The sequence below is a fragment of the Pyrgilauda ruficollis genome, unplaced genomic scaffold, assembly GCF_017590135.1.
Source record: "Pyrgilauda ruficollis isolate IOZ18807 unplaced genomic scaffold, ASM1759013v1 scaffold138, whole genome shotgun sequence".
Classification (NCBI taxonomy): Eukaryota; Metazoa; Chordata; class Aves; order Passeriformes; family Passeridae; genus Pyrgilauda; species Pyrgilauda ruficollis.
In genome coordinates this window covers 1,179,157-1,190,299 of record NW_024512321.1, presented here as the reverse complement: position 1 = coordinate 1,190,299, position 11,143 = coordinate 1,179,157, and the positions used below count along the sequence as shown (strand labels likewise).

Below are 11,143 nucleotides of genomic sequence, written 5' to 3'. Positions count from 1 at the left end.
AGATTTTCTCTTCTAGCCTTTGCCTGGCAGCATGTAAAATAATATTTGTTTTCCTTATTTGAAGAGGAAAATGAACTTGTTCACCTTTATGTGAGTTAATGAAGAGAGTAAAACAATGGCACCATGAGTATCTGAGTTAATGAAGTTTATTTCCCTTCAGACTTGTGTCTTGCTGGTTTTGAATCTTGTGGAAATATAACCCTTGAGAACCTTTGAGATCTCTGCTCTTTTGCCAGAGGGCTTTTGGTTTAGATGAATTAAAAAACTGCAAGGAAAACACACAGAAAAGGCAACAGCCACACACATAGGGCAGCCAGGTCATCACATCTAAATCCAGCTCAAAAATTCTTTAGGATAGATCAGACTCTCAGGAATGGGCTGGAAGAGCATCCTTGGGGCAGATAACCCCTGCTCTGCCTGCTTGTCTCCTATCAGGATCTCTGGGCTGTGGCTTGCAGTTCCTGAGAGGGGAATGTGGGAATATGAGACTGGAGGGATTTGGGTCCAGATCCAAACATCTCTGTCCTGATGTCCTCACCTATGTGCCAGCTGGAGACCTACCAGTACAGGCAGCAATGACTTCAGAATTCACAGGATCACCAAATCATGTAATGTTCTGAGTTGGAAGGGGCCCACAAGGAATATTGAGTCCAGTTCTTGATCCTGCACAAGACAACTCCAAGAACCACCATGTTCCTGAGAATATTGTCCATGATTTACGTGGGGCTGTCCAAGATCTTCATAAAAAGGCCCTCTCCAGTCAGTCATTCCACCCTTTTAAATTCAGTTCTTCCAGCCCTTGGTGTCAACAATCCATCCAAATGATTCTGGTTTGGAATGTTTAACATTTTGGCTGTGGTAGGATCCAGACCCAGAGCAAAATCCCACAGCAGTTAAGGACTGAAGGAACAGATTGTTCCTGCTCAGAGCAGTTTGTAAACAGCGTGAAGAGACAGACAAGCAGAGACTCCAAACCCAGGGATCTCAGCACACCATCAATTCCAGTTTCCCACAGGCATTGCCCACAATGACCATTAAGTTCCCTCAATGAAATTCAAAGAACTGGATGTGTGTTCCAAACCAATTCCCAAGACTAGCTGCTCCATCAGCTTCCTGAGGAGCTCCCTGTCCTGAGTTCCCTTTCTGTCCTTCTTGAAGACAGGAGTTGAATTTGCTTCCTTCTGCACCTGGGAACTTCCATGGTCACCGTGACCTTTCAAAGATAAGTGAGAGTGACTTTGCAATGACATCAGATCCCATGGATCCATCCTGTCCTGCATTCATGCATTCTATATTCTATTTTGTCCTAGTGTTCCCTGAGTGGATCCTCCTTCCCTGAGGATAAATCTTCCTTGCTCTGGCCCAAGAAACTGGGATTTCTGAAGACTGATTTTACCAGCAAAGACTTAAATGAAGAGTACTTGGGCAATTTCCATGTTCTTTGCCACCAGAATTCCCACCCTGCTGAGCAGCAGCCCCTCATTTTCCTCACTCTTCCTTTTGCTGCTGATATTCCTGCAGAAAACTTGCTGCCCTTCATGTCCCTCACCAGATTTAATTCCAGATGGGCTTTGATTCCCCCCTCCAGTCGTATCCATCAACTCCCTTTTATTGATTTTTTTTTTTTTCTGCAGATGGAATTATGTGGAGATCTACAACACAGAGAGCACAATCCCAGCTCCAGAGCCCATATTTGTTGGTCCATCTCGCCAGGATTTTTGCAACTTGGCCAGCTTACACCACATATGGAGTCTTCTTTCAATGGGAAAACATGGAAGTGTTTTGTCCAAATAAAGGCAGCGAAATCTCAATGCATGGAGTTTGGAGGCAGACTTGGTTTTGATGCATCCCATGAAAAAGTCACAGAAAAAAGGGAAAGACACAGGATAAGGGCTGGAATTGATTTTTCACTATGGGATGGAATGCCAGCAGTGGTTTTGTCTGTGTGAGTGTTCATGTAAAAACCTGCTGGGGTTTCTGCCAGCTCATATGGAACAAGAAAGATGCCTGTGCCACCCTACATCCCAAAACCGGGGGTGTCAGGAAGAGGAGAGGCTGGGAAGTTGAAGAGGCAGGATATTTCCTTTGGTTTTCTTTCCAGATGTCTTGTTAAAAAGAAGTTCTGATTCATATTTTTTTTTCATGGGGAAAGATTTCTGTATGAGGACTGCAAGGCTCAGTCAGAGACTTGGGCTCTGTTGGGGCTTCTCAGAGTCCACCTGATGGGTTATTCCTGGAAATCACACTCCCTTCAGCAGTGACATCACTTGCCTTCCTCTTTTCTCTGTAATAATCTTCATTTCAGAATCAGTGACCTTTACTCTTTCCAAAATTCAGCTCCCCAACACCACGAGGAGGCAAAAGGGTTTCTCCTTTGCCTCTCCCATTTCCACAGGTTATAAATGTTCTGTTTTCTCTGGATATCATTGCCCAGTATAACTTTTATCAAGGGCCATTAACACCTCAAGTTTGGGAAACTACTGAATTTAAGATTTTTGAACAGTGATTTTAGTATGCATATTTTTTTTTTCCCCAGTTCTTATATTTCTCCTGGTTATCTTCAGTTTCTCATTGGATCCTGGAGAGAGGAAGCTGTTGCCAGAACACCTAGGATGCCAGCTCTTCTGTTTTAAAGTATCCAGACCATGGATAACAGGTTTGAAAGCCATAACATCAATGATACAAGGTACATATATAAAATTCCACTGCACACATCCAGGCACTTTCAACTTGGAGAGATTTCCCACAGGAGAGCTCCGTTTCTCCTGCTCTGATTTATTCTGATGCTTTATTCCTTTCCATCTCCATTCATCAAGGCTTGAATGGGATAACAGCCTTAATAGACGCTAATTAGCAATATAAACCATCCACTATGCAGTAATAGCAAACTCAGACTGAAAAAAGCCCTGTCAAAATAATGGTTGGGCCTGATGATTGAAAGGGGAAAAATGCAGTTGGATTCTTAATACTGGAGTACAACTGAGAAAGAAAAGAGAAATTATTGCTTTCCCCATGTAGATTATAAGCAATTAAGGAGGGCATGGAATAAAACTTGGACTGGAACCCCTTTGACTTTCCTGTGTCAGCTCCTCCCTGTGTTTCAGGGTGTTGCAGGAGCTGAAATACAATTTTTGTGTGTTTATTATCAGCTCTGGTTTTATTTCATGCTCAAACAGGGATCAACAGCCCCAACCAGCACAGATTTCCTGCTGGAAAGAGGAGACACATTCTGGATTCAGCTCAGGGCCTGGCCTTCCTTTCACTGGGTGCAGATGTTTTGCTTTTGCTTGGAGGATTGGTATGTGCTAATTGGGCAAAGAACAGTAATTAGTCAGGGTGTGTGGGTGGTGATTTGTCTGGATACCACCACAGAGCCTCCCATAAGGCCCTGAGGCTGGAGCAGCCCTTGTGAACCCCCCATAATTGCCTGGTCAATTGGTTCACTGCAAATACCTGGAATTTGGGGTGTCTTCCTCCCTCTCTCCAAATCCTTCCTCCTCAAATATGGAACCATTGCAGTCCATTTGGAAAACAGGCATTTTCCAAGGAAAAAGGAAGATCACTTCCTGCTGTGCTATGAGATTATATCAGATCATAGGATGGGATTGCAACAGAAATTATTTCATCCAAACATTGCCTGGGTTGTGCAGAGAAAACCGTTCCATCACACATGAACTTTACTAGATTTTTAATATATTTTATATATTATTATATTTTTATTAATTTGTTTTATATATTTTATATATTATTAGAACATTATCATTATTATATATGTTATACAGTCAAAACCCATAGAAATTAATTGGTTGGATGTTCATTGGTCCCAAGTAGTGCAGTTCTTAATATTTGGGTTCCTACTGGATATGGATTTCTTTGCCTCTGATATTAATTAGGTTCTCATTCTCCTTTCTTTTATCTCTCTTTTCCCAGAGCAGGTGTTTTGGACCATGGTGATGAGTGATGGTTGGAGTTAATAGTTTTTATCTTTTGTGTATTTTCTGTGCTACTCCCAATCCACTGAGATGTTCAGACTTCATCAGACCTCGCCTGGTAAAACAATCTTTTTCAAATACACTTCAGTTCCCTTCCCACATGACAAAGGTGAACAAAAACCCCTGACTAAAGTTGTATAAAAATTTTTGAACTTGGTATAATTTCCAACAGTAGGACACGAGGGAATGGTCTGAAGTTGTGCCAGGGGAGGTTTAGGTTGGAAATTAGGAGGAGTTTTTCACTCAGAGCTGGTTGGACACTGGAACAGCTCCCCAGGGAATAGTCACAGCTCCAAGGCTGCTCAAGAAGGGTTTGGATAAGCTTCTCAGGCACAGGTGGGATTGCTGGGATGTCCAGGACCAGAATCTGGACTCAGTGATCCTTGTGGATCCCTCCCAGCTCAGGACACTCACCCTGGGAAAGACATTCTAAAGTATTATGATATTCTAAAGTATTCTAGAGTAAAGACATTCTAAAGCAGTAACCCAATGCCCAATGTTTTAAAGCTGAACATGTTCTCACCACATTCTGCTGGGTCACTTTAAAGAAGAAAACCAGGCCATTGGCTGAACTTCACTTGTCACCAGGCTGTCCTGAAGTCCCCTGGCCAAAAGCAGATCCCTGCTCCAGAATATTTGGATGCCAATCAAAGTGCTGGCTGTGTTTCAGGGATCAACTGCTGAGATTATTCTGACTTCAGGAAAACCACAGAATTCCTGTGAATTTGAAAGTTAAACCTCATCAGAAAAGAAGCAACTTTTTCCAAGTTGGTGTCCACTTAAAAGTTGTTGGAACAAGCAAATCCCATGTTCCTGTCTCTCTGTTTATCCACCCACCTGGCTATTTATGCAGCTAATTTTCCTCAAGACCTTCAGAGTTCCTTCTGGGTTGCATCTTTTTGCGGGGAGTATCTTACACCTTATGGGATCTGAAAAGAAATATCTCTCCCACCATTTGGCTTCTGCAAGCCAGATTTGGGGAGTAGGATATTAATTTCCTATAAAATTCCATGTGAAAAACATTGGTTCCCTATATTTATGTGTGAATACATATTTATGTGTATATATAAATATACGTATGTGCATCTGTGCATATGAACATACATACACACACGTGTATATATAAATATATATGAAGTCTGGAAGGCACTGGAGAAATTTTTGGGGACCTGCAGTGAATGTTTTCCTGGGAAATTCAACCAATTTTCTTTTCTACCATCAAATTCCAGTGTTTCTCCTACATGGTCCTGTTTCTGAGGCATTTCTAAATTGGACTTGGTGCGTCCAAAGGAGATTCTGGTGTCTTCCTGCCTTTCCAAAAACCCAGAAATCAGAGTAAATTCTAACCAAATGTCTTTTATTATATAATCCTGTTTATTAAAAATTAGTCTACAGATGGTGTTTCTTTTCAAGTCCATCACTGAAAGCTAGAATTTTTTTTTTGGTTGTTTCTATTTACAAACAATAATAACAACAAAAGATGATGAATTATCATCAGTTATTCTGTAAAACCCCTGACATTTTTGGAAAGATGAAGTTTTTAACACTATTGTTACATAACAGGAATGTCTACAGAAGAATGCATTAAATTCCAAGCAGTTCAGGCTGTATTTTCTTTCATTTCTCACTTCTCCTAACAACATTATTTGTTCCTCTCTAACCCAATCTTTCTCATTCTTTGTTGGTTTTACATTCTGCAAATGCCTGTGGACAGTTCTGCTCCCCTTAGTCATGGATTAGACAAATTGCACACATTGTTTCCTTTTAATCTCATCTCCCTCCTGACTTCTGAAATACTCGGAGTTGCTCTCCACCATCCTCAGCAGTTTACCAACACTTGCTTGGTATTTTGATGTGCTGGACCAGCACCATTCCCCAGTGGGAGTCAGCTGATCCCAAAACACTCAATCCTCTCTGTTCACCAGCAGTTTTGGGGGAAGCATCTCATTGCTGATTGCACCAGAATATCTGATTTTGAGAAAGCTGTTGCACTCGGATATTCTAATTAGAGACAAGGCTTGGTGTCTTCTCCCACACAAGTAATGACAGGATAAGGTGAGGTGGCCTCTAGTTGCACCAGGGGAGGTTCAGGTTGGATATCAGGAAAAAAAAATTCACTGGAGGTGTGGTCAAACATCAAAACAGGCTGCTCAGGGTAGTGGTGAAGTTGCCAACTCTGACCATGACAAAAACCTTCTAAGGTTTGGGCTCTTGCAGCAGCCAAATGTTTCCTTCCAAAATGTCTGTCTCAAATGAAGAGTTTATTTTTTTAACTTAAAACTTGAAATTCATCACTTCCCTGACATCAGCCCTGCACTTTTTTTTCCCCTTCCCCACAGCAGAAAAAGTACTTTGGCAATGATATTTAAAGGAAGGTGCACACCCAAGTTTGCAGAAAGTGCTGCTGCATTGCCCTTATTAAGAAAGTGAAGATAGGATGATTCATCTGGTCCAATTTCTTTGCCTTTCAAGACAAACCAGTTTTCCTGCTCTTTTTGTGCACCTTTGTTTGCTGGGCTCCCCTGTCTGCCTGGGAGGCACACAAGGATCTCAGGGATTTGCTACTGGTTTTGAAAATGAATGATGGAAGAAATCCAGGGTCTGGGATTTGATTGCAATGGAGATAAGCTATGACCAAAAAATTCTCGTAAAAGAGGAGTGGAGCAGTTATTGCTGAGAGTTCCTGCTCTGACAGATGAGGATATTTCTACTACCAGCAGTACTCAAACACTGCAGGGCTGGATAAAACACTCAATAAAAGACATCATCTCAAAGAATTTGCAGCATAAATGTTATGAAGCCTCACATGCATTAGGGAAAAAATGGTGCAGTAAAAAGACTGTCTGGGGTTTAACTGCTGCAGCTGCTGCTTTTTATTTTTCTTTTCCATGTTGTCTTGTTTAGGTTTGAAGAGGATTTCCGAGTTTGAGAACCGCAGAATTGATAGATTTGGCAAAAACCTCCAAGATCATCACATCTAGTCTTTGACCAAATGCCACCATGGCCACTGAATTGTGTCACAAAGTGCCACATTTATTCATTTTTTAACTTAGCCCATTTCTCCATCCTGTCCAGGTCCCTCTGTAGAGCCTTCCATGCCACAAGCAGATGGATTTCAATCCCAACACTGGCATGGTGCCCCTGGGCTCACCCAGGGAGCCTGGATTTATCCCCTTCCCCTTCAAACCTCATTTAAAGCCCTCAATCAGCCCCAAAACTCATGGCTTTCCCCCCCTGAAACAGGTGAGCTCACTTTTCACCAGCTGCCCCAGTGCCTGTAAAACACCAGAAATGCCAAAATTCCACCTGAGCCAGGTTGATCCTATGGAAAAATAAAATCCCATCTGAAACAGGTGTTGATTAGTGGGAGGGACACTTTTTATGAACATAAACAACCAACAGTGGGGTGTTAATCCTGGGACTCGACCAGACCAGAGGGATTTCCAGGAATGTCTCTTGCACAGAGAGGCAGCAGAATTCCCTGTGAGATACTGGGGTGTTAATCCTGGGCCTCGACCAGACGGATTTCCAGGAATGTCTCTTGCACAGAGAGGCAGCAGAATTCCCTGTGAGATGGCTCTGGCCAGCAAAGAAGTTGTCAGGAGTGGGATTCGAACCCACGCCTCCAGGGGAGACTGCGACCTGAACGCAGCGCCTTAGACCGCTCGGCCATCCTGACCCTTGGGAACTCTTCCCCTGCATCCTGAAATTCCTGGGAAATTGTTTTCCATTGAGTGTGTCCTTTTAGTGTGTGGAGCATTTCCTTGGGCATCCAGGATTCTCCTCTGGGAAGCAAAGAACAGCCTGGACTCTGGAACTGACAGGAGAGTGCAGCCAGGTATGGGTCGGTCTCTTCTCCCAATTAAAAAAGAGATAGAAGAAGAAGAAATGGCCCAAAATTGCACCAGGAATGGTTCAGATGGGATGTTAGGACAAATTTCTTTAGTGAAAGGGTGGCCAAGCATGGGAAGTGCTGGAGTCACCAGTCCCTGGAAGTGCTCCAGGGTGTGTGGATGTGGCTCAGGGATATGGTGTGGTGGTGAGCACAGTGCTGGGTTAGTGATGGGCCTCGGTGATCTCAGAGGTCTTCTCCAAATTTAATAATTCCATGAAAAGGCTCCGAGTTCTCTCTGTCCTCACTTACAGCTAAGTTAACAATTAGTTAAGAGATTGACAATTAGCTTAGGGTGGGCCTAAACAGTGCAAATACCAAACACCAGCTTAATGAAGGAGGTAGAAACCCCAAAGAACCTAAAGAATCAGAATAAAAAAAGAGATACAATAATTTCTGGCATATCCCATTATCTCTGCCAGCTCCTTTTTTTTTCCTTTCTTTCTCTTTGTTTTATTTTTTTTTCTTTCCCTGCAGAGTACTGGAATTTGTCCAACAGACTTTAGATGAATTGACAGTGGCATATGCATGAGCTGATGGCTGCTGCAGCTCCTCCAAAGCTCAGTGATACTCCCCAGAGAGGATCTGAGCAAGGTCATCTCTTCCCTTTGAAGGTGGAAACAGGGGAACAGCAGGACTTTGCAGGGTCCAGAAAGAGGGCTGAGGAAATTCAGTTTCAATTGAAAATAGAGATTTTATTCGAAGAGAAACGGAAGTTGAGGCAAGCAGCAAATCTTCCAGAGTGAGCAGGAGTGGCTGAGAATATATCTGAGAAAGAGAAAGCCATGCAAAATAAATTTCACCCTTTATGCAACAGATTCTGGAGGGTTGGAACTGGATCTTTAAGGTTTCTTCTAACCCTCACCAGTTCTGTAATATTTTAAGGAGGTTCAGTGGTAACAATCCATGGCCCTGGACAGTGGTGAGGGTCTTCATGAGGGTCTTCACAGAAGAAGAGAGGTGATATTTACATAGGCAGAGGGGCAGAGGGTTCAGATCATTCAAAGTCCCTTCCAGCTCAAACCATCCTATGATTCTATAGTTCTCTATAAAACCCCGCTTTAGGGGATTTCACGTGGAACTATTATAACTGTATCGCTACAGATGAAAACTTCAGCATCTAACTTCATCCTGCAGAAGGATAGAACTCTTTCCTAAGGGAAGAGTTGCAGGATGTCTATAATTATCAGCGGTTTCTACCCACTTTCCTGGCTGATGGGAAGTCATTAGTCTTGAGCCCTGGCTAATGGGCCATGTTAGAGAGACAGAGGAGATTTTGGCTCTACAAATTCGCAGTCTCAGTGCTTTTGATGGATACAAAGCCATGTGTTACCGCTGCTCATCACAGGGATGTGGCCTTAATGACAAAGACCCCATGCCCTGGGAGGCATCAGTGGCAGAGGAGGGAAGCAAATGCCTGAGAATTGAGTATCAACTTGCCACCAAAGCAATGTACTTCATGTCTTTTATAAATTTAAAGGCAAAAATGGAAAAAAAGGGGAGGAGGGCAAGTCAGGGGCTTCTATGTTGGCTTAGACATCCTGGTCAACCCTTGTTCCTCAAGCTCCTTCAGGCCTGGTGGCATCTGGATGTGGGTGGCCACGGTGAGTAAGAAAGGTGTTTTGCAGAACTCCAGCTGGTGAGGAATGAGCTGTGCGAGGCTCCGAGGGGGAAACACAATGCCGAGGGGTTTCCATTGGGTAAACATTCCACATTTGGATTGCTTTTTATGAGAATAAACAGCCGGCACAAAGGAAGCTGCCAACTCTCCATCAACACCATGTCCTTTTCAGGATTTTTTTTAAACAGCTTCACAGACTCCCAGGCAGGATCGTGTAGCAGTTTTGAAATCAATGAGGCATTTGCCATTTCTCTCTCACCTTGCCTGCCTTTGGATTGGAACAGCTCCACAGCTCAGGTTTTATGCCTGTGGATCTCTCTTGCTCTGTCTATTGTTAAAACAAACAATGCTCATTCTGGCTTGGGAAAGGAGAAGGGGAAGGAAAGTTTGCTCATCATGGCAGATGAGTCATGGACTCAGAAGGAGATTTTGGAGGGTTGGGGCAGCCACCACCTGCTAAGAATGAGAGCAGAGCTTCACTCCAAAGTCAGGCACCTTGAGGAGACCTCTTCACTAAAGGTCAGTCATCCAGGGGGACATCTCCAGTAATTTATGTCCCCATCCCATGTCCAGCAAGTAGGATCTTTAATCAGAAGAGGCCATAGCTCTCATTCCCCATGTGAGAAGGGATCCTTGATGAGATTGTCTAATACTTTTTCCAATTTCATCTTCATGGATTCATGGAATGGTTTGGTTCAGAAGGGACCTTCAAGATTATCTAGTTCCACCCCTTGCCACGGGTGGGGACACCTTCCACTGGACCAGGTTGCTCAGAACCCCTTCCAGCCTGGTCTTTGGACACTTCCAGGGATGAGGCTTGAAATCCTTCAGGACTGGAGACTCCACCACAATCCTGGCCAGGTTGTTCCAGTGTTTGATTGTTCTCACTGTAAAAAAAAAAAAAAAATATATATATATATATATATTTCTTATATCAAGATGGAACCTTTTTGATATGTCCACATTGGATGCAGGCTCCCACTGCTTGGCAAGGATTTGTGACTCTAATCAATGCTTATTAAGGGAAACTATTTCAGAAATCTCTTATTTTCATTTATTACTTTAGGCTGGGTGGAGAAAAGGTATTCATTTCTTGAATTTTCTAAGCCGTGGAGGGCTTTAAGTGCTCATCAAAAAGTGCAGTTAAGTCAAACCACTTGCATAAAATTATCCAGAGTCTCATCTGCATGAGAAGAAAGGGAGAAGCTGCTTGGCCACAGCTTGGGATGTTGGACAGGATTTGAAGTCACAGCCTGTGCAAACCAAGCTGCAGAGGAGAAGTTTCCTTTAGCAAACTAAAAAAAAAAAAAAAAAAAAAAAAAAATTTTTTAAAAGGGTTTTCCGAGACCCAAAAGTCCAAGCATGGATTTACCTGAGCCTGAAGTGCCAGAGGCACCTGTGTACAGTGCTGTCCATCTGAACGTGATCCAGGCGCTGGGATGTCACTGCCAGACCCTCAGAGGGGAGCGGGGACAGCAGCGGCACTGTATGTCTGTCCATGAGCATTGCTGCCCTCTCCTGGCTCCAAAGCACACAAACCCAGGGAAAATCGGCTCCGGAAGGAGGATGACAGCAGGGAGCACAGGGATGGAGGCAGAACAGGTGGGATCTGTGGAGATTGCTGATGCTTTTAGGGCA

The 11,143-nt window shown here is 43.3% G+C and overlaps 1 non-coding gene across 1 annotated transcript; it reads right to left on the bottom strand.

The window, feature by feature from the left end:
- Positions 1–7,588: 7,588 nt before the first annotated feature.
- On the bottom strand, positions 7,589–7,671 carry TRNAL-CAG. Its single transcript has one exon. It is a non-coding gene; the product is annotated as a tRNA-Leu (tRNA).
- Between the last annotated feature and the right edge of the window lie 3,472 nt (positions 7,672–11,143).